Source organism: Ursus maritimus, unplaced genomic scaffold (assembly GCF_017311325.1).
Source record: "Ursus maritimus isolate PB19 unplaced genomic scaffold, ASM1731132v1 scaffold_8, whole genome shotgun sequence".
Classification (NCBI taxonomy): Eukaryota; Metazoa; Chordata; class Mammalia; order Carnivora; family Ursidae; genus Ursus; species Ursus maritimus.
In genome coordinates, this window is record NW_024426996.1 from 51734790 (window position 1) to 51757794 (window position 23005).

The 23005-nt window shown below is 44.2% G+C and overlaps 1 long non-coding RNA gene across 3 annotated transcripts in view; it reads right to left on the reverse strand.

Moving 5' to 3' along the window:
- LOC103672664 overlaps positions 1–23005 on the reverse strand; it is a 199248-nt gene that overhangs the window by 161949 nt on the left and 14294 nt on the right. For all 3 annotated transcript variants that reach the window (XR_005833425.1, XR_005833426.1, XR_005833424.1), the window contains exon 2: positions 11399–11563. This is a non-coding gene — a long non-coding RNA (uncharacterized LOC103672664). The remainder of the gene's footprint in view (positions 1–11398; positions 11564–23005) is intronic.

A 23005-nucleotide genomic window follows, 5' to 3' on the forward strand; every position in this document is an offset into this window, starting at 1 on the left:
TTATATATCAGTTAAAGGATTTATATCCAATAAATCTAAATAATTCTCAAAACTCAAGATTAAGAAAACAAAAGTTCAATTTTAGAAAGTGAACAAATGATTTAAACTGACACTACTTACCGAGGAGGCCATGAAAATGGCACATAAGCACATGAAAAGATGCTCAGCGTCATCAGTAATCAGGGAAATAAAAATTAAAATCACTTCACACCTGAGATACCACTTCACACCTCTTAGAGTGGAAAGAATAAGATGACTGTCTCCATCAGGAGCTGCTGGAATTCAGAGCAGTAGAGCTCTCAGGTGTTGCTGGCAAGGATGCAAAACTTTGGGGGAAAAGTTTGGCAGTTTCTTCTAAGTTATTTACCATATACTTGCTCAATGACTGAGGATTTCACTCTTAGGTATTTTCCCAGAGCTGGGGGGGGGGAAGCCTGAGTATGTGACTATTCATAGCCCCCTTATTTTAATAGTCAGAGACTTGAAATCGCCCACATGTACATTAGTTGGTGTGGTTAAACAATTTGTGATGTTTCCATGCAAGAACCATTCGCTGATGTAAAGAGCCCATCACTGATGCATGCAACAGTACCGATCAAACTCTAATGCCTTATGCCAAGCGACGAACGCCAGATTCAAAAGGCTGCACACTATATTTTCCACGTCTAGGATGCCATAGACTGAAAGTTTGTGTCCACAAAGTTTGTGTGTGTCAAATCAGAACTCCCGGTGTGATGGAATTTGGAGGTGGAGCCTTGAGGAAGTGATTAGGTCATGAGGGTGGCACTCTCATGAAGTGGATTAGTGTCCTTTTAAAAGAGGCCCCAGAGAGCTCCCTTGTCCCTTCTGTCACGTGTGGACATGGCGAGAAGCACCAGGAAGGAGGCTTTCCCCAGAGGCTGAATCTGCCAGTGCCTCCATCTTGGACTTCCGGGTCTCTTGAACTGTGCGAAACAAATCTCTGTTCTTTTTAAGCTACTCAGTTTACGGTATAGTTGTTTTAACAGCCCTGAATATGGACTAAGACAGGATGATCTGAAAAGAAGGAAAAATGATATAGGGACAAAAAGCAGAGTGATGGCCGCTGGAGTGGGGTGGGGAGAGGGGCTGGCGGCAAAGGGGCCTGAAGGAATTCTCGTCGAGTGACGGAAGGGCTCTGTACCTCAGTCGTGGGGCCTACCTGAGCCTGTGCACCTGTCAGTGCTAACAGGATGGTAACCCTTGAGAACTGCCCGTGGCAAGTCTGTCACGGGGACCGTCCCCTCACCAGTACTCCCTGGGTGCCCTTCCACATGGTCTAGTGAAAGAAGCACGTGTGGGCACCCCGGGGGTCTGCTCTGGGTGGCCACGGCCAAGCCACCTCCTCTTTCTAGTCCTGTTTTCTCGTGTGAAAAAAGCCTCACTTGGACTATAAATGTCAAGTTCAGTCCAGCTCTAAATTTCCATGATTTTTCCCCAAGGCCCTTTCCTTGGGTTGAAAGAATAGCCTCTGCAATTCGACACCCACCTGTCTAGCTCTGGAGTTTTCCATGCTTTCATAGACACCAGCTCACAAAATCCTGTGGAGTGGTTCATTATCCCTAGTTTATTGCTTACAAACCGAAACCCAGAAAGCGGAGTATCCCCAGTCACAAAGTCCTCACGGTCTTCTCATCTCCTTTTGAGTGGCCTCGTCCCGACTGTAGGTAGGCTAACTCTTAGGCTCCAAATGTTTCGAGGCGTCTCTCTGTTCTCCATTAGGTTTAGGGATCTCGTGAAAATCGTGTATGCAGTCCAGCCATTTTCAAGTCAGAGAAGCAAAAAACTGACTAAACAGAAAACAGCATTTATATACCGTGAGAAAGACGGGTCCGTGGGCCCAAAGGAGGACCTGCTGCGGTCGCCACCTGCCTGCTCGTGGGAAATCCTGCAATACTGCGAATGCTCAGTAATATTGAACGTTCACTGTGTTCTAAATGTTCTGTGTATATGATCACACCTAATCTTCCCAACCACCCATAGGGTCACCACAGTTAACCCTATTCTATATGTGGGGAGCTGAGCTCAGAGAGGCCTCACCCCGCGCTCCACGGCCCATTCCCTTCCTACTGTCCACCAGCTACATGTTCCTTTCTTAAAATCACAAAAAGATCTACTCTACTGGAAAAATAAACAAAGGACGGGAAGGCGTGGAAAAGGGAGGGAGGGAGCAAGAAAGAGCAGGAAGGCCAGCGGGCAGAGGGCAGAGACGGATTGAAATCAAGTGAGACGCAGGTGAGCACGGGCACGTCTACGGAGCCAGATGGTGGCTGCCTAGGGACTCACGAGGGGCCCGGGAGACAGAACAGAGGAGAGGAGGCAGAGGGCTATGGGGGCCCCGGCACCCCATCCCCATACATGTACACACACGCATCCACACACATTTACACACACGTCCACGCACTCACACATTCATATACACACATACACATTTACACACAAATCCACACACATTCATACACACACACACACACACACGCACAGTCACACACACACACATGCACACACACGCACACACATATCCACACAATTCATACACATGCTCACGGGCACACACATTTACACGCACATTCTCGCGCATGCACACCCACACATGTGTACATTTGCACACACACACACATTCGTATACATGCACACACACACAAACACACACACAAACACACACACACACATGCACGCACACACTGGCTAAGACCCTGGCCTCCCTGACCTTCCTGCCTGCATCCTTCACATCGGACTGCCCTGGCTTGTCTCACTTGTGTGTTTATTTAACTTAAGTCCTGCTTTAAAGGGCTCTCCAAGAAAGGCAGAGGGGGAGCAGTGGGGGAAACAACCCTTAAAGAGAACTTAGTGGTCAGAAAGGAGCCAAGATTAACAGCTCAGAGGGATACAGCAGCCTGGGAAGCCAGCAAAACCCTGCAGGTGGTCTCCCTTCATTTCTACCCTGCCCCCCACCGCCACTGTGGAACCCCCCCCCCTTCTTCCTGTCCTCTCTCTGCAGTGGGTGGTGGTCCCCCCTCACGCCCCAGGCTTTTCCTGTCATACTTGACTTTGTGTTGAGTGAGAAAGTCTTTTTAAGACAGTATCTGAGGCAAACTCAAAGCACAAGTCATTATAAAGGGGTGTCTGACGGCAGGGAGCGTGGCCTCCCTCCCTCTGCGCCAGGTCGTGGGGCGCTGAGCCAGTGTTAGGCACTTAGAGCGAGGTTACCTGAATGTCGAGAAGAGTACATTCTGATCGGGAGACCTGGTGTAGGGGAGGAAAACTTCTTTTCTTCCCTTCTAGGTTCTTTGACTGGTCTAATAATTAAGCTGACACAAAACAGATTAGCAGAAGGGGAAAAAAGCAAATTTCGATTTTGTATGTACAGAGCTCAGAAATATGAGACTCAAAGAAGTGACCAAAAGCAGTTTCATACCTTTTAGACAAAGAAACAGTGAATTTGTGACAAGACAAAGAACTGACAAGACAAAGAAGTTTGGGGTAGTGAATTAGTGAAGTAAGAGAGTAGGTTTCTATCACTTTCTCGGCCCTGAATTTCCATCCCTGGTGATAAGGCTGGCTCTTTACCTCCGGGACAGGGAGGGTAGCTTTCACATGGGAGACCGATTCCCTGCTTTCAGGGGAACAAAGGAGGGTCAGAGTGTCTTTCTTGCACTGTCTGATTCTTGACTAACTTTAATTCAAAATCATCAATATGCCAAAGCTGGGGCGCCTGGGTGGCTCAGTCGTTGGGCGTCTGCCTTCGGCTCAGGTCGTGATCCCAGGGTCCTGGGATCGAGCCCCACATTGGGCTCCCTGCTCCACTGGGAAGACTGCTTCTTCCTCTCCCCCTCCCCCTGCTTGTGTTCCCTCTCTCACTGGCTCTCTCTCTCTCTGTCAAATAAATAAATAAAATCTTTAAAAAAAAATCATATGCCAAAGTGACATATTTGGGGGCCATCCACCCTGAAGACCATCAGTTCCTTCCTCTGAAACTTCCCTGGAAGTTTTCTCTATTAAAACCCGAGCTAATGTCTGTGGAGAGCAGAACCAGGTTAGTAGCTTACTAGTAGATGGTTCCATCTCTCACTGAACCAGCCTCAGTCCTGAGAACAGTTGTGACTCATTTCAGGAGGCAGTGAGGCAGGTGGCTTCCCAAGGTTAAGCCTGTGCTGTACAGACAGTGAGGTATTTAAAAGAGGTAGTCCTATGGAAACAAAAGAAAAATAATCGTTCACTATTAGAGCAAATTATAAGCCTGTTTCTAAATTCTGAGGGTGTCTAGTGGAGAAGATTTCTAAAGTGAGGCTGGAAGCATCTTTAGATAGACTGAGGGCAGACAGTGGCCATCTGACAGATTTTCCTCGTTGGCAGTCTGAATGTTTCTGGTGACCTTTCCGAGTGGCCCACATGGCAACAGGCATGAAGATGGCCTCTCTAGATACAAGCTGTTGCAGTAATTTCTCTGAAGTTTATATCAAGTTGCATAAGTTAGCTTGCGTGATGGCTTTGGAAAAAAGGCAGGGGGAGGGGCAGAGGAAGAGGGAGAGAAAATCTCAAGCAAACTCCACAGTGAGCACAGAGCCCTGGACTCAGGGCTCAATCCCAGGACCCTGAGATCATGACCTGAGCCAAAATCAAGAGTCAGACACTTAATCAACTGAGCTACCCAGGCACCCCCTCAGATTGGACTTTTAAAAGCTTCTCGAGACTAGGAAACCAAGCCAAAGACTTGCCATCAGACTTTGCCTACAATCACTATAGATTTGGGTTAATTTCTCTCTTTTCAAGGTCCCCAAAATATTCTGAGGTTCTTGCATCCTCCAGGAAGTGACCTTCCTTGCTCACCTAGTAAGGCTGCTGGTAACCCTGTAAGCAAGGCACGAGGCTGATTTTTCTAAGGAGATTTATTGGCTTAATTTATAAAGTCGGTCTTCGTTCCTTCAACCTATCTGGTCATACGTGAGTCTTTGTAGCTCTTCCTCAAATATGACATTCCAGTCAAAGCCTTGGTAATATAACCACCGTTCCCAGTTGTGTCCTGTGACAAGAACAATAGTTGTATGTAAATAACTATAGTGCCATGAAAGTAAGATTACTCCCTGAGAGTTTCTGAATTCTTGGAGGGGGAGTGGATCAGGTAGGAAGAAAAAGATAAATGTTTCCTCTTTGTTCACAAAGGGATATTTTACCAAATTGCTCTAAGTCATAGGTAACTTCAGAGAAAAGAGAAAAAGTGTTTTTTGAATTGGAAAAACAGAATATTTAAAATATCAGCTATGTTTTAAGCAAAAAAGGTCACAAAAATTATCAATATCCTCTTCAGTTTATTCAGTCCTTTGTAATTAATATTTGTTTTGCTTGAATCCAGCTTTTCCCCTAGTTCTGCAAAGTCTTACCAGGTTCAGGGTTTTTTGAGGGTTTTATTATTATTATTTTTTAAAGATTTTATTTATTTATTTGACAGAGAGAGACAGCCAGCAAGAGAGGAAACACAGGTAGGGGGAGTGGGAGAGGAAGAAGCAGGATCCCAGCGGAGGAACTTGATGCGGGGCTCGATCCCAGAACGCCGGGATCACGCCCTGAGCTGAAGGCAGACGCTTAACTGCTGTGCCACCCAGGAGCTGCTTTTTATTATTATTTTTAAAAGATTTTATTTATTTATTTGACAGAGAGAGACAGCCAGCGAGAGAGGGAACACAAGCAGGGGGAGGGAGAGAGGAAGAAGCAGGCTCCCAGCGGAGAAGCCTGATGTGGGGCTCGATCCCTGGACCCCGGGATCACGCCCTGAGCCAAAGACAGACGCTCAAAACTGCACCACCCAGGCGCCCCCAGGTTCAGGGTTTTTTAAATATATAGTAAAGATATCAGAAACCTGTGTTCTAGAGTACTTTCCATGAGTCTACTTGAGGATGAAGCCTTTTGCAAACACATTTGCAAAAGCATCAGAGTGAAACAATAACTGTATGTAAATGACAAAGGACCTAAAAATGGCCATAATTAAACATCTGTCGAGAGTTCATTACAAGCAATTGACAAGGAAATTTGCTTATGTGTGTGACACATAACATTTTGAGATAAAACTGGAATCATGACTGCTAACATAACACCAGGACACACTGGATTTCTAGGAATTTCATACAATTTGTAGAATCCCCATACCGTACAACGTGACGAAGACTTCGTATTACTTTTTTATTTGGCAATGCTTCCCACGAATTTAACATACCAAATAAGCCTAATTAGTTTAACATCTCCCTTTTTATAAGAAGAGAAAACAAAGTTTTTGAGATGTTCTAGGTACCCTCAGAAATATCACGATGTTAGTTCAAGGTCAAAAAGATTTAATGTAGGGGCGCCTGGGTGGCACAGCGGATGGGCGTCTGCCTTCCGCTCAGGGCGTGATCCCGGCGTTATGGGATCGAGCCCCACACCAGGCTCCTCCGCTATGAGCCTGCTTCTTCCTCTCCCACTCCCCCTGCTTGTGTTCCCTCTCTCGCTGGCTGTCTCTATCTCTGTCTAATAAATAAATAAAATCTTTTAAAAAAAATAAAACAAAACAAAAAGATTTAATGTGGTGTTTGATTTGGGGGAAGTTTGCCAAAAATATCAAAGAGGTTTTAAAACATTCGGTCAAATAGGAACGTAGGTCACTGTGGAACAATACTTAGTTACCCATCTAACCGTAGTGACAAGTAAAGACTTCACAGGCAAATGCAGAAAGCTAAATAGTTATAAAAAGCAAACAAACAAAAACCTTAGGTCTTTTAATAGGGAAGTCTCGGCTGTCTTACAAAACTAAAGGCTCTCCCTGCTGAAGACACAGGAAATTATTCTGACAAGATACAAAATTTTTGTTTTCTAGGCAAATTACTTTTAAAAGTAAAGGAATGTTTCAGGAATGGCACTAGGATGCGCGAATGAGTACAGTGTGCGTCACCGAATGAATATTTTTACCCAAAAGTGCTTAATTGCATATACTCTAAAAACACACGCAAAACCTTTGTTTCTAAGAATGTCGGTTGAATATGAGAATAGGTACAGTACTATTTCGTTGAAAACTATATCTTTACCACACTGAGGTACACAGAACATTCTCTGTGGATCACATGAATAAAATGTGTTTTTCAGGGTTCTAAATAAATAAATAAGGTAAAAAACCTTTTATAATATCTTGTAAATAGCAGACCAGTAGTTCAAGAAAACTCTGTCCTTTTAACAGAGCGAAAACCAAATTCTAATTTTGTACCAACTTATTTTTGATATTAAAATTTCTTTAACTTAATTAAATTTGTTCTAATCTTAGCCAGCTTGACTACACATTAAAATTCCTTTCCAAAGATTTCTTTTTCCATAAACTTTCTACAACTTTCTTTATACATTCAGATTTTGTCCTATGTTTTTCCTCTTTCCCATTTTGAAATAATTAGTCTCTCTTTAGGACAGAATTATTTAATTCCCCTCAGCAAAATACATGTCCATTCCTCATACCTTTTTTTTTTTTTTTAACTGGAAACACACACCCTGCTTTCTTGGCATTTAAAGATGTTTCCCTTATTATTTTCAGTGGCTTTAATTACATATATTAGCATTTTTAACCCTTAAAAACCTTAACTTTTTAGTGAAAGTAAAGAAGTAAACAATTATTAACTGTCTTTTATATTAGCGTTCTGTGACTTGGCAAATTTACAAATGCTTTTTACGGTTTCTAGAAATATGTTTTCTCATAGTAAATTTTTCAGTATGGCTCAGGATGTATTTACAATTGGACCCAACTATCTTTAGTTTGTCTGGAAAAGGAAGTCTGGGCTTATCAATTAATGTCTTAGTATTTTATCTTATTTGGAAATGATCTAGATAATAAAATTCCATCATTTAATTTAACTTAGCAAAACTTTTTTTTTTTTAAAGATTTTATTTATGTATTTGACAGAGAGAGACAGCCAGCAAGAGAGGGAACACAAGCAGGGGGCATGGGAGAGGAAGAAGCAGGCTCCCAGCAGAGAAAGGAGCCTGATGTGGGGCTCGATCCCAGGACCCTGGGATCAGGCCCTGAGCCGAAGGCAGACACTTAACGACTGAGCCACCCAGGCACCCCTAACTTAGCAAAACTCTTAACAGTGGAAGTTACCAAAGAGATTGGTAACTATTTTTAGGTAGACATGCCATAAAACAATTATTGTAAAAATTTCACTTAAAAACTATTACTTCCCTTATACCTATTTAATTCATTTGTTCTTAACAACCGTAGATTACTCATGCAAATTTAATGAAATATTAAAGTGGTTAGCCATCATCTTAAGTTTTCTTACTTTTATTTATTTATTTATTTATTTTTTTGCTGACCGATTTTGTAACAGAGACAGCACCAGCTTATTTGACGTTTAGTAAACCTACGTAGAATAAAAGTATTATACTTAATGCTGGTAAGTTTAAAGTCATGCTTATATTAATTAAACCAAGAAACTTAAACTAACTTTTGTTTACCAAAACTTATCCTAGACCATATGAACTTGAAAAACATTTGGGTTAGTTTCTATTATATTCCTAAAATTTTAAAATACTAAATTCATACACACTTATTTTCAAGCCAATTAAATTGAAATCTTTACAGATTAATTTTCACAATACCACGCAGAGGTTGAAAAATATGACACCTGTAATGCACATACCTAAACATACATAAACATACAGACAGACACAAACAGATCTCCTAGCTTTAATCCCAAAACTTTAGCCATGAATCGGGTATAAGGTCAAACTCACTTGTTTAAAAAGAACTGTGTCTCTGGTAGACAGAACGAATTAAGGCTATCCACTGAAAGGGTTTGGGGGTGGGATTTGTTGTTTGCTAATATCTGTGGAGAAGACTTTTAAGATTTGAATTTGTCTTTGACAAGTAATCTTAAGGAGGCTGTGGGCAGGGGAGCAGTTCGTAATTTTATTTTTTCTTAAGTTTATGTTTTAATTCCCGTTGGTTAACATACAGGGTTATATTAGTTTCAGGTGTACAATATAGTGATTCAACAGTTCCATCCATCACCCTGCGCTTATCATGGTAAGTACATGCCTTAATCCCCACCCCCACCTCACCCATCCCCCACTCCCTCCCTCTGATAACCATCAGTGTTGTCTATAATTGAGAGTCTGTTTCTTGCTTTGTCACTCTCTCTCTCTCTCTTTTTCCCTTTCCTTGTTTGTTTTGCTTCTTAAATTCCACATGTGAGTGAAATCATATGGTAATGCAATCCCTATCAAAATACCAACAGCATTTTTCACAGAACTAGAACAAACAATCCTAAAATTTGTATGGAACCACAGAAGACCCCAAACAGCCTCAGCAATCTTGAAAGAAAAAAAAAAAAAAGGCAAAACCGTAGGCATCACAATTCCGGACTTCAAGTTGTATTACAAAGCTGTAGTGATCAAAACAGTATGGTACTGGCACAAAAACAGACCCATAGGTCCATGGAACAGAATAGAAAACCCAGAAATAAACCCACAAATATATGGTCAATTAACCTTCAACAAAGCAGGAAAGAATAGGCAATGGGAAAAAGACGGTCTCTTCAGCAAATGGTGTGGGGGAAACGGGACAGCCACATGCAGAAGAATGAAACTGGGCCACTTTCTTACACCACCCACAAAAAAAAATTCAAAATGGATGAAAGATCTAAATGTGAAACCTGAAACCATACAAATCTTAGAACACAGGCAGTAACTTCTTTGACATTGGCCGCGGCAATTTCTTTCTAGACATGTCTCCTGAGGCAAGGGAAACAAAATGAAAAATGAACTATTGGGACCACATCAAAATAACAAGCTTCTGCACAGACAAGGAAACAATGAACAAAACTAAAGGCAACATACGGAATGGGAGAAGATATTTGCAAATCACATATCTGATAAAGGGTTAGTATCCAAAATCTATAAAGAACTTATAAAACTCAGCATCCAAAAAAAAAAAAGCAATTTTTATTTTTAAAAGGCTTTTTTCCCTCTTACTTTTTTCCTCCATTCTCAGGTGAGTTTTCCTTACCTCCTGGGGTATTTACATTCTAAAGATCTGGTAAGATTTACATCTTTAAGGGACAGAGAAAGCATGCAAACCCTGGGCCTGAAGATTAGGCTGGAGTGCTCTATTTAAGTCTCCCGAGGAAAGAAAAGCTAAAACAGGCAGCTGGGCGTTTAAGGGATTTTCTAGGGAAGGTGGAGGAGTTTGGGGAGCTCAGCGAATTTGCTGAGATGAGACCAAATTTAAGAAAGGGAATTCATGTCGAATGTGGACTTTAGTTTTAAGTTTAATTTCTATTCTTTCATTCTGTTAAGAGGATTCCTGAGGCTAGCTGTTTTACTTCTTTGTATTCTCTTTTTAATTTGCACTTTCCATACGTACCAAGAAGACAATTGTTTAGGATGAGAACTCTCTAAAGAAAATATTTCAAATGAGAAATTTTTCCAATTCAAAAGATCCATCATCTGCCCATTTCAATAGTGACTCCAACCAATATGGCTTCTTATAGTTCAACGGAGGATGTGAAAGGCATCCCAAAGGAGAGTGCAAAAGATGCAGCCCCCACAAGATCCAGAACTTTCACACCAGGGTTGGTTAGCCTACTAAAGCAAAGGTGTGTGTAGTGAAACAGTGTCTTCAGTCTCTTGCGAGAACATAAAATGTCTCCAGTCACAGACCCACTACTCTGTGACATCAGGCAGGCACTTTCCCAGGGACAGGACTTTTTCAGCCCTAACAAGACAATGAAGGTTGAGATGACAAAGGCCCCTTATGGACTGGGACCCCTCATGACAAAGTCCCCTGAGAGCCGGCACAGTCGGACAGAGAGAGCGCTGCCTGGGACTCACGTCTCAGAACCCCAGTCTGTTCGCCACCGGATGCACACCAGTTCACGCACCTTCCAGATGGTGGAGGCCGGAGAGAATATTCTCACTGGCCACAAAGCCAAGCTCTCAAGCCACAGAACAAAACACAAGGGAAACCTCATCCAGTTTCCTCCATAGGGAACCCCCAGCAAAGTTCGTCGGAGCAGACCCCAGCCTGGTGAGAACTGGGAGTTCACGGGTCTGCAAGTCTGGCTCCAACAGGCTGATAGGGCCTATGCTTCCCTTCTGCCCTATGGGTTTCCTCCTTAGGACAAATGACACAAAAGACAGAGACAAGAGAAAATAACGACCATCTCCAGGAGGAACGAGACCGAGAGAAATCAAATCTTCACCAGATTCACTATACCCGAAGAATTAGCTCACACAAAATCTCCCAGTAATTCTGGTAAACTTAAAAAAAAAAAAAAAAAAAAAGACTCCTGCCAGCAATTGTTATGTACGCCAGACTTTGCCGGCAGAAACCCAGAGGCTGATGTGGTAAGAAGGTCATTCTTACCTTTGGCCAGCTCTCGTCTGAGGTCCTGGCATCTCTCAGCTGCCACAGCAGAGCGAGTAGTGTCCAGCCAGTGACGCGCCCCCCACTGGGCACCAAAACTGGAGGGGAGGGAAACTTTTCCTTTGTTCCCTTCTAGGTTCTTCACTTGGTCTGATGAAATAGACACTAGGGAGATAACAAAAGAGAAAACAAATGTTAATTCCGTACGTATGGGAGCTCACAAAAATATGAGACTCAAAGAAGTGACCAAAGCAGATGGCTTTTATGCCTTTTAGACCAAGAAATAATACATTTGTGAGGAAATGACAAGACAAAGAAGTTTGGGCTTGGGGTACTAAATTAGTAAAGAAGTAACAGAGTTTGTTTATCTGCCTTCTTGGCCCTGAATTCCCCGTCTCTGGGGATAAGGATGTCTCTTCGCCTCCTACTTTACGTAAGGCATCTTACATGTGGGAGATTAATTTTTTGCTTTCAGGGGGACAAAGGAGGGTCAGAGTGTCCTTTCCTGCATTGGTTGTTTCTGAAGTAACTTTAATTCGAAATAATCAAGATGCCAAAGCACCCTGCTTGAAGGCAGCCAGCCCTGAACCCCATCACGGGGTTCCAGCCCCAGCTTTGTCACTGTCTAGCGATGTGACCATGCCACTCAGGCTCTAGGGACTCGTACTCCTTATCCGTCTGAGAGTGATATGTGTCCTGCCCACCTCACGGGGTGGTTAAGGGAAAGAATGAGATCAGGCATAGGAAAGTGCCTTCCACAAATGAGCCAACGAGAGGTACCCAGCAAAGCTTTTGCTGATTGACTGACCGCCTGAGTGATTGATAATGCCTTGGGGGACAAGGCCTCCTTGCTTTTTTTTAAAACACTTTTCACCAGAAGCTGAGGGATAATGGATATAGTCTTCAGGGGGAAAGACATTATTACAAGCATCAAACTGGTTTGATTATGTTTTGGCCAAGGAGTTTCCTACTCACTCCCTGCTCCTGTGGAATTCCTGACCCATTTAATGTGACATGTCTGTGACGGAGTCTCTAATTAAAGACTTGCAGGAAAGATAAAAAGTCATTATGTCTCATTTTAGGAAGCACTCACATTACTTAGGGTTTTCAGTGAGAAGCCCCAGGGAGCGTCTGTCTTCCGAGACTTGGCAAACCTACCAGCTTTCCTAGACTTTTCTGTACTTGGTCACCAAGATGCAGACAGTATGAGGTTCTAAGGGCCCCACCAGCCACCCTGTTGGGTACAGTGAGCCTAACCCCAGGCTTCAGGAGGAGCTAAGAGAGAAGAATCAAGACCCACCAATGTTCTAGGCCATGCGGAAAGAGCAGGCATGTCACTCCTGAGGAAGGTGAATCAAGACCCTGCAATAATATAGAAAAGGAGAGAGAAGAGGAGCCCTCGGGACCATGTTTGACCTGTGTCTTCAAAGGATAACATGGCGGTTGTATGGAGATGAGAACTGGGAGTGGGGCTGAGGAAGGGAGATGCAGTGGGGGCAGGGAGACGAGCCAGGAAGCCACGGGGAGGGTTCTGTGGAGAGATGATAATTGTGCACTGAAGTGCACAGTGAAGAAGTGAGCAGTGGCCGGGTTGGTGTCCATCTCAAAGATCATCTGGAGCCCTGGGCGCCATGGCGCTTCAGTGTGCCAGGCACTCTGCTAAATGTTCCTGATCTTTGAAGACCAAGAAGAAGACAAGGTATATTCACTTTTACCACTTATTCAACATTGTACTGGAGATCTTAGCCAGGGTAAAAAGGCAAAAAGAAAAAGAGAGCAACAGGAAGGAAGGAAATATATTAAGAATGGAAAGGAAGAAATAAAATTGTCTTTATTTGAAGACAACACGATTCTGTATGTAAAAAAAAATCCTAAGGAATCTGTTTTTTTAAAAATATTTTATATTTACTTTAGAGATAGAGAGATTAGGGGAAGGAGCAGAAGGAGAGGGACAAGCCAACTCCATGGTGAGCACAGAGCCCAACTCAGGGCTCGATCTCAAGACCCTGAGATCACAACCTGAGGGGAAACCGAGAGCTGGATGCTCAGATGACTGAGCCACCCAGGTGCCCCCTAGGGATTCTATTTTTTAAAAAATGACCAGAAGTAATAAATGAGTTTAACAAGGCCGCAGGATAGAAAATCCGTATAAAAATGTTTCTATGTACTGACAAAAAATAATTGGCAATTGAGGTAAATCAATTTACAATAACATCAAAAAATAATATGAGATCATTTTAACAAGATATGTGTAAGACTTGTACAGTGAGAATTACAAAGCCCTTGCTGAGAAAAATCAAAGCGAAACTAAAGAAACGCAGGCCTATGCTATATTTATGGATTAGAAGACTCAACTGTATTGTCATTTCCCTCTAAGCTGATCTATGGATTCCACAATATGCCAATCAATATCTTAACAGCCATTTTTTATAGGAATTAACAAGCTAATTCTAAAATTTATATGTAAGTACAGAAGGTCTAGAATAGCCAAGATGACTTTTAAAAGAACAAAGAGGCACCACAAGATTCGAACACTTACTATAAAGCTATGATAAGCAAAAGAGCCTGGTTTTGGCATAAGAATAGGCGGGTAGACCAAAGCAGCAGAATGGGGTCCGTAAATACACCTACACAGATACGGCCGATTGGTTTTCAACAATGATTTCCTACGGTGGAAAGAACAGTGTTTTATTTTTATTTATTTATTTATTTATTTTTTTTTTTAAAGATTTTATTTATTTATTCGACAGAGATAGGGACAGCCAGCGAGAGAGGGAACACAAGCAGGGGGAGTGGGAGAGGAAGAAGCAGGCTCATAGCAGAAGAGCCTGATGTGGGGCTCGATCCCGTAACGCCGGGATCACGCCCTGAGCCGAAGGCAGACGCCTAACCGCTGTGCCACCCAGGCGCCCCAAGAACAGTGTTTTAAACACATAATGTTGGAAAAGCTGAATAGTCATACAGGAAAAATGAACCTTGACCTGTAATTACAGCATACTCCCAAATTAACTGGAAATGCTGGTAGGTGCTAAAAGTATAAAAATACCTCGAGAAGAAAACACAGAGAACATCTTTGTAATTCCAGTGTAGGCAATGGTCTCCTAGGTAGGACACAAACACACGAATCACAGAAGGAAAAAAACGATAAACTGGACTTCATCAAGATTAAAAACGTTTGCTCCTCAAATACAACATTAATGAAAAGGCACGTCAGAGATCCAGAGAAAGTAGTTACAATACTTATTTCCAACGAAGGACTTGACTCCAGAATATAAAGAATTTTAAAACTAAATAGTAATAGAATAAACAACCCAATAAAAATGGGCGAAAGATTTGACACTTTCCTGAGGAAGATATACCAAAAAATGCCATGCTGTTTGAATCCCGCCAATGAGTGTGCTGTCCTCCAGGTGAGTGCGCGTGCATGTAAACACACACACACACACACACACACACACACACACACGCCTCTTCCTTGACTGCTGAAAGTTCACTTGTCCTTCAAGGCCCAGGTTCAATGTCCCCTCTCTTAAGTCATACTCAAGGTCCTTCTTTTCCGTGCTGTTCCATAGTCCTTTGTATGCGCTTTTATCGTAGAACTTGCCTTGCTCTGTTATGATCGTCTGTTTCAGGCTCTGTTCCCTCTACTTGAATGTAAAGCCCTTAAAGGGAGAAGCTTAGGTCTTCTTCCTCTTGTTACCTCCCCCACCTAGCACAAGGCTTGGCATAGAGCAGGTGCTCAATAAATGTTTATAAATGGAGAGGAAAAAGCATTTCTTCCTTATTTCTCGGAATGCAAATTACATCCTGGTCCTTTCATGTCTCTTAAATTAGGCTCAACCAGGGCAATCGGCCATCTTAGAGCCGTAAAATCATAGCACTTTAGAGCTCAGAGGACCTCAGATGTTCACAAATTGTGTTCTGCAAACCTGAGGAGTAGCCTCAGAAGCCACCTGCAAGGACTAAGGGATATCTCTCTGTAACTTCACTTTAAAATCCCCTTCTATCAGAAAGTCAGATGTTTGTCAAGGTTCTGCTTTCATATCTGATACTTGTGTGGGCCTCTGGAATGTCTGACTAATGAGGTCTATGGTCCTTTTCAGTCCTGACCATCTGGCAATAGACAGACCCCAACTCCATCCCCCTCCTGCAGTTGACTTTGGTATGATTTTTGTTCAAAGCCAAGTAATAAAGACTGCATGAGCCAAATGATAGTTCTCCTTGACATTCACTAATCCATGATCTTCTATTGGTCTCAGACACACTCCTCAATGTCACCATAAAATACATGATGACCTCGTTTGTGCTTCCAGGGGCCCCCCCTCAGTCCTTCGCCCAACCTCCTGTACACACCTCTGCACATCTGTCCCTATCCTCCCTTACTGATTTGGTAAAATACCAGAGAGCCGAGAGGCAAGAAAGTCCTGTGGGTTTAAAAAAAATAATTTGTTTTCATACCATAAAGTAATGAACATCCACTGTAAAAATTTAGGTAGTTTGGATAAGAAAAAAGAAAAAATAGTGAAATTATTCTTAATACCATCTTTTTTAGAGTCAATCACTTCTAATCACTTTACAGCGATCTCTCCAATCTTCTGTGTGTGTCTAGGACCAAAATGAGATCAAAGTGTTCTAGAGCCTGGCTTTTCCTCTCTAAACCACATACTGAACATACTCCAACGTCATTAACATTTTTCTATAAAATTTTTTTTCAACCATCCCCTACCATTGGACACATAGGTTATTTCTAATTTGGCGCCATTATAACAAATTCTACAGTGAACATCCTTGTACCAATTGTGCTAAGAATCAGCCTGATTATTTCTTTAGGATAAATTCCTTCAAGTAGAATTCTGGGTCAACGGGTATGTAAAAAATTGGAAGCTACTCTTTTATTCTTATTCCAGGAGAGACAATCTTTTAATTTAGACTTTGTGAGAGGCCTTCATTAGGACACACAACTCCTGAGCTTAGCTCTGTGCGAGTTCCTGGTTAAATGATCTCCGTGGTTGAACTCATGATCGCCAAGCTGCAAATATGTAGATGTCATACACGAATCACCCAGCACTGATTTTCCCTTCTCCCAGCCGTCCCCAGCAGGCGGGCATCTCCTGCAGCCTGTTTCCCTAGTCCTCCTGGTTGCTCACAGCCTGGCCTCCCTGTGTTCTGCCTCCTAGGGGATGTGTGTGCTTTGAGTCACGCCGGCCCCCGGATCTCTAAATCTCATTGGGCCATATTCTGTCTTTTAAGGCCAGGGGCATTTTCCACTGGTAGGTCTGTCATTAGTTTCTCGCTGCCAGAGTTTGTAACACCTTATAATTTGGTCACCTTGGCCAATTTCATCAAGGTGTTTCTACCTTATGGATCATTAGTAAAGATTGAATGGGCAACACCTAAGCTGAAGTCCCCAGCCCCACCCAGGGCCCCACCCTGCGTCAGTTTCAGCTTGGACTTCATGGGTCTCCTGTGCTTTCTAATTTCCATCCCCAGTGATCACGTGATCCATTGACTGAAGAAGACGGACTCCAAGGTCAGCCCACAGAGTGCCTTAAGTGGTGACCACACCTAGGAACTTGAAGACTCCACCTGACATTTTATTTTCCCCAGGCTCTTAAAATGACCCCCTGAGCTGCAAACTTTCCATGCACTTTTCCACCTGCATGCTCTACTTTTCTCCCTCTTGCTCTATACCATCCATTCACTGAGCTGTCTCCCTTGGAGTTGTTGCCAAGTCCTTCCACCAAAGGTTGCTGCCTTGTCAGGGAGCCCTCTTCTCGCAGCGCTCTCTCTAGGTTTCCCCACCCACACCCTCTCCTTGCCCTTTCAGTCCCGGGGGGGGTACAAGCCCTGTCGTACCATCTTCAGGCTTCAATTCACCCCTGTGGCTCCCCTACACCTTGCCCGTCCCTTGTAAATAGTCTCTTTATTAAACTCTCCTCAAGCTACCCACTATGAGAGTGCCACCTGTTTTTTAGGAGGACCCTGACTGATAAAATAGGGCTGGGATAATGCTGCTAGGGGGCTGGGCTGGACGTGGCTGAGGCCTGTCAGACAGACTGCAGTGACCCAGATCCCTTCTGGAAGTGAGCCCCGCAGCCTTCTCTCAGATCCGTCAATGTTTAGCACTTTTGGAGTTCTCATGTTTTTTAAATATAAAAGAACTTTGACATTCTCTTAACGAGAGCTATTGCAGGTGTTCGAGCATATTCCATGTATTCATTTAACAAATATTTATTGAGCGCCTCCTACAACGTGCCAGACACTGAGCTAGACAGCACGCACACATCTGTGAGCAAGCGGACACGCTGCATGCTGGCATCGTGAAACCAGTCACCCTGAATGTTCTGCAGAGAAATTGCTTCCTGCAAAGAGAGGCGCCTTGTGTTCGATGTCCTCCGACCTGCTGAAGCCGAGCGCCTTTTGCTTCTGAGAGTTTATAGTCAACATCTCATGATATCCGAAAAGAACTTTGGAAAATAGGTAATGCAACTGAACAAGAGGAAAATTATGGAAGGGAGGAGAGCCTCGGTGTCCTTGTAATCCAGGTTTGCCCGGAGCACCCGTGAGGCTGATCAGTCTTGGCACGGCTGTGCCACCGTTGTCACCTTTGTGCCATCGGCCTTGCTTCTGCTCTTCCCATGCGCTCCTCATTCTTCCCCTGACCTGCCCAGCCTGTTAGGCAAGGTATGCATGCCCCAAAATGATGGCATCGATAGCCCCTGACCCCTCTTTCTTCTTCCTGATACAGTCTCCCTCCCAGCCTGTGTCTTTGAGAGACTGAATCTTGCACATGGACGCCTTTACCACCATCACCTTGGTCTTGGGAAGTTGGTGTCTCTTCCCAACCGTCTGTTCCTCCTGGTCCCCTGAGGCTCAGCCCCCAGCATGAGCTCCGGACCACCTTCCTCCTCGAGAAGCCCCAAACCCAAGAGCTCTTCGTCCAGTCAATCCCCTATTAATTTCTTGTCTTCGAATGCCTCAAAGAAAACCACAAAAAGCCAGCCCACCTTCTTTTCTTTCTTCTCTGCTTCTCCCTCTGTGCCTTCTCTCTTCTCCTGTCCGTATTTTTCTCCGTTCGCTACATTTTGCCTCTCACTCTTCCTAAGAAGAGCTGTAGAAGTTCCTTGCTTTGAAGAACAAAGATTCTCCTGGAGATTAAAAGTAAGCAAAGCTGATGGACGCCTGGGTGGCTCAGTTGGTTAAGCGACTGCCTTCGGCTCAGGTCGTGATCCCATGGTCCTGGAATTGAGTCCCGCATCGGGCTCCCCCTGCTGTGCGGGGAGCCTGCTTCTCCCTCTTCCTCTGCCTGTTGCTCTCCCTGCTTGTGCTCGCCCTCTCCCTCCTCTCTGTCAAATAAATAAAGTCTTTTAAATCAAAAAAGTAAGCAAAGTTGAAAACATTGGAGATCTGGTCAACATGTTTAAAATAACGGCAGTGATGTTGATAATAATAGTAATGATAACAGCTTTCAATTACTATGTTTTCTCCGTCCTAGGCACTGTCCTGAGAACTTTATACACATCAGCTTATTGAACCCTTCCAGGAGCCCTGGAAGTGAGTACGATCATTCTGCCCAGGTGACAGTCAAAGAAACTGAGGCCAAGAGAGGGGCTGTGACTTGCCCAAGGTCACACAGCGAGTGTTAGGTCTGGGTCTCCAACACAGGCCTGCTTGATTCCAAATTCCAAATTCCCACCTCCTTGCCTTCACCGCTGCACGAAACGGATCCTGTTCTAACTTATCTTGGAAGGAGCCAGCTTCTGCCACAGAAATAGTCCCTCTCCAGCTTCCCACTTTGTAAGTGTAAACTTTTATATAATAATGAGCTTCCCTCAGCAAGGCACACCCATCCTCCTTACTGGGTGGGGGAAGCTGCACAGGTGAACACTCCTATTGCTGGCCCCGCGCTGGGTGGGGCAGTGGTGGGGAGCCACCCAAACCACCTCCTTACATCTGCTCGCCCACAAGGAGTATCCAGGATGACTCTGGCTGCAGACTCTGCCCTTCTGGCAGCGCCCCCACACGGGACAGCAGCGCACACTCACCTTTGACTAGGATGAGAGCTTCCAACAACATGTAACCTCCATACAGTCTGTGTTTCTAAAAGAAACAACTTTCTCCACGATGCAAACAGAGAAAAGCCATACACCTAGTTAAACTGAGCCATGACAGTTTAATCGTTCACCCAACAAACATGTGCAGGGTGTCCATCACGTGCTGGGCCACGCACAAGGAATGGGGCTCTCTCTTGCGGGAGTTTATGCTTCCATCCGTAGAAGGGATAAATACTCTAAGTGCCCCTGTGGTAGACTGAATTATAATTTAGCAAATATTCCCTCTCCCCTCTTACTCGCCCATTCTCTGCCCCACTGAATTGGGACTTGGCTAGGTAAAATACTTTGGCCAATGCAGTGTGGACAGAAGGGAGAACAGGCCAGTTTCAAGTGAAACCTTAAAGAGGCGTTGCAATTATCTGTCGGAGGTCTCGAACACCTGCCTTCCAACATGGGAACGCTGCTGGCCAGTGGGGGGCTGTGTGCTTTCAGCCTGGGTCTCAGAAGAAGATGACACATGGGAGTAGCCCTGAGCCATAGCGCCAGCTTATGGCCACTGATGAATTACACGAACAAATAATACATGTGTGTTCCTGAAGGCAGTTGAAACTTTGAGGTTTTTCGTCCCACAGTATTATCACAACAAAAACTGAGTCATCCGGGCCCATACAGAGCTATACTCCGCACCTATCTTCTGGCCTTTTTCTTGCTTTTGGAGTTGAAACCTACATCATCCTATAGTGGTGAGTTTCCTTCCTCCACCCAAGTACTTTCAGAGCTACTAGTCAGGTGGGGGAAGCTGTCTGAACAAAACTTACTGACCTTCATGTCATATTAAAGACCTGCAGAAACCCCATAGAACCAAGGGCAGCCCTTAGACGGACTATTGTTAATCACTGCTACCCACAGACACTTTGTTTTCTGTTGTTCATCATCAATTTCTAAAGTTAACATTAACCACATCAAGGGCAAGCACTTGTTTAAATACTCTGAAGGCCCCAAATGAGTTTAATGTTTATAACCCAAGACCAGGGCAATTCAGGAAGACAGAAGAACTGGCATTCTGGCTTTAGAGCCTTCTCCAGTCACCATCTGGCGCACTCTAGGTGTTTAATCATGTGCTTTTAATATCCTTTAGCTCAACAAATATTTATGGAGTACATCCTCCGTGTAAGGCGCCGGAATACAGAGGGGAGAAGGCTCCTCGCTTGCCATCTCATGGAAAGAATGAGTACTTACATAACTAGAATTAAAGACAACACCACATAAAGTATTTTGAGAGAAATGCCAAAAAAGGATTGTATCCAATCAGAGGGGGTCGAGAAAAGAGAGCGTTTCACGCCGAAGGAACAGAGATGCAGAGGCTGCATGGAACAGACTATGAAAGATGGAGAGCTATAATGGGAAGATTAATAAAGTCCAATTATGGACAGCTTCCCATGCCAGGCTGGTGAGTTTGTTGTCAAACCCAAGAATGACTGAACACTTAATTAAATCCATCACATCCGTGTTGACCACACCCTTCACTGGGCCCCGAATTTGGATTTTCTGAGAATGTCAAGTTGCTAACAGCTTGAACCTCCACAAAAACAACTTGAGGTAAAAGATGCTGCCCAAAAGTGAATATAACAACAAGACGGTTTCCATGACTACGGCCAAGCAGAAGTACTATAAACAGGCTGTGTGTTGGGGGAAAGAGGAGAAAGAACTTCTCAGCAATGGGTACGTTTGCAAGTATTTTCACAATCTAGACTACTGCCTGTACTGGCTGGGTAAAGAGAGATTGAGTAGTGCAATGGGCCGTCTTGAACTCACTGCTGATGTTGACCACGGGTTCTCGCCTCTCCAGCAAGTAGCTCCCCTGTAGACCACTCAGGGCACTGCCGAGCCTCTCCACCACACCCTCCCCCACACCCACACATTTTCTCCAGCCTGCGCCTGGCCTCTGGTCTCACCTGCCCCACCTAATTACACCCATGACTCCAACTGGCCAGAAAACACATGACTAGCCGGCGATTACAAAACAAAAACGAAGATATTCAGGTAGTACCAGGTTCTAGGCTGGCCTCAGCTGAGCTGCTCTCGCACCATCTGTGTGCTGCGAGCATTCTGCTCCCGCACTCTGCTGAAATGACCTGTTCATGGGCCAACTTCCCCGGGCGCCATAAACTGCAGACGGATAGGACCGTGTCTTTTTCCCTTATGCCCAATGGCTTGTCCATAGGCGACACATGTGAAATAGTACAACCTCTTTCCCATGTATTAGATGCTGTCTCTTGACCTGCCCTTGATAGATTATCTCACTGAGTCCTTCCAACGATCCAACCTTACAGGGTAGGCATTATCATTGACATTTTACAAACAAGGAGCTTGAAACTCAGAAAGGTTAAGTAATTTTTCCAAGATCGTACAGCTGGGAAGTGGAGCAACAACATCTGAGTGTAAGGACCCCTTTTTTTTTTCTTTAGCTACTAAGACAGCAGAAGAGATGATTTACTGTACGGGTTACGTTGAGCCACAGATGAAAACAGAATCAGCCCCAAAAGTCACAGGTCCAGGGCAAAGAACCAAAAAGACTACTTCAGGATGAGCAAGACTGGTCTCCCCAAGGTGGTCCTTGCGATTGGACGGTGGTGGAAGTTCTAAGTCCATGGAAGCAAGCTCTAGAAAATAGGCATGCTGTCCAACAATCGGAACCAGCATCCCTGGCCGCTGGCTTTCCTTATTTCTGCCCCTATGGCCTCTGCGGGTGCACAAGCCACCGATCTACTTGGACCTCTGCCTCATCTTTGTTAGGCTTCAGCCTGTGCCTTCACTTCTTTCTCTCATGGTGTGGTGGTTTCCAAGATGGCGCCAAGGCCAAGAGCACGTGCAAGGCCCTTGTACTAGAAGAAGGTTTATATGCATTAAACCGAACTCATAGCCAGGTTTCCGGAATAGTAAGGCTTAGAGTGTCCCTACTAGATCAACCTTTTTAGAGAAAGCTTCCTTTGAGGGCTGATCCTCGGGAAGCTCACCCCAGGCTGACGTTTAGCAGAGATATACAGGACCTTTGTTTATTGTCTTCTAACTCATTTAAAACTGAATGTGAATCCGTAGGCTGGGTTATAGGGAACGTACAAGGGTTGCTCTGTTATTCTTTTCATGAGGGTTACACACGCCAGGCCAGGTGAGAACTTCCCTCAAGAAAGCCAAGAGCAGGGGTCTGGACAAGTGACAGAGACTTGCAGACACACAGACAGGCCTCAAACACCTGCTGGATGCCCAGACGTGGTCTCAGCCAGGCGCCCAAGGTCACAGGACAGCACTGGTGGGGGAAGGGCAGGAGCACGGGCTGGAGGTTCATGGGAGCTAGAGTCAAGAATATTGGCTTACTCAAGCTCACATGAATATTCAAAAGGTCATTTGTCTCAGGGAAGTCTTTTTTACTCCATGAAGAAATGAAGCCACAACCCTTCCAGATTTTTCCAAGAAAGAAAATTGGGCTTCCATCCTTGCCAGATGATGACCAACATCTGTTTTTTCAGAACCACGTTCCACAGTCCAGTGTCCA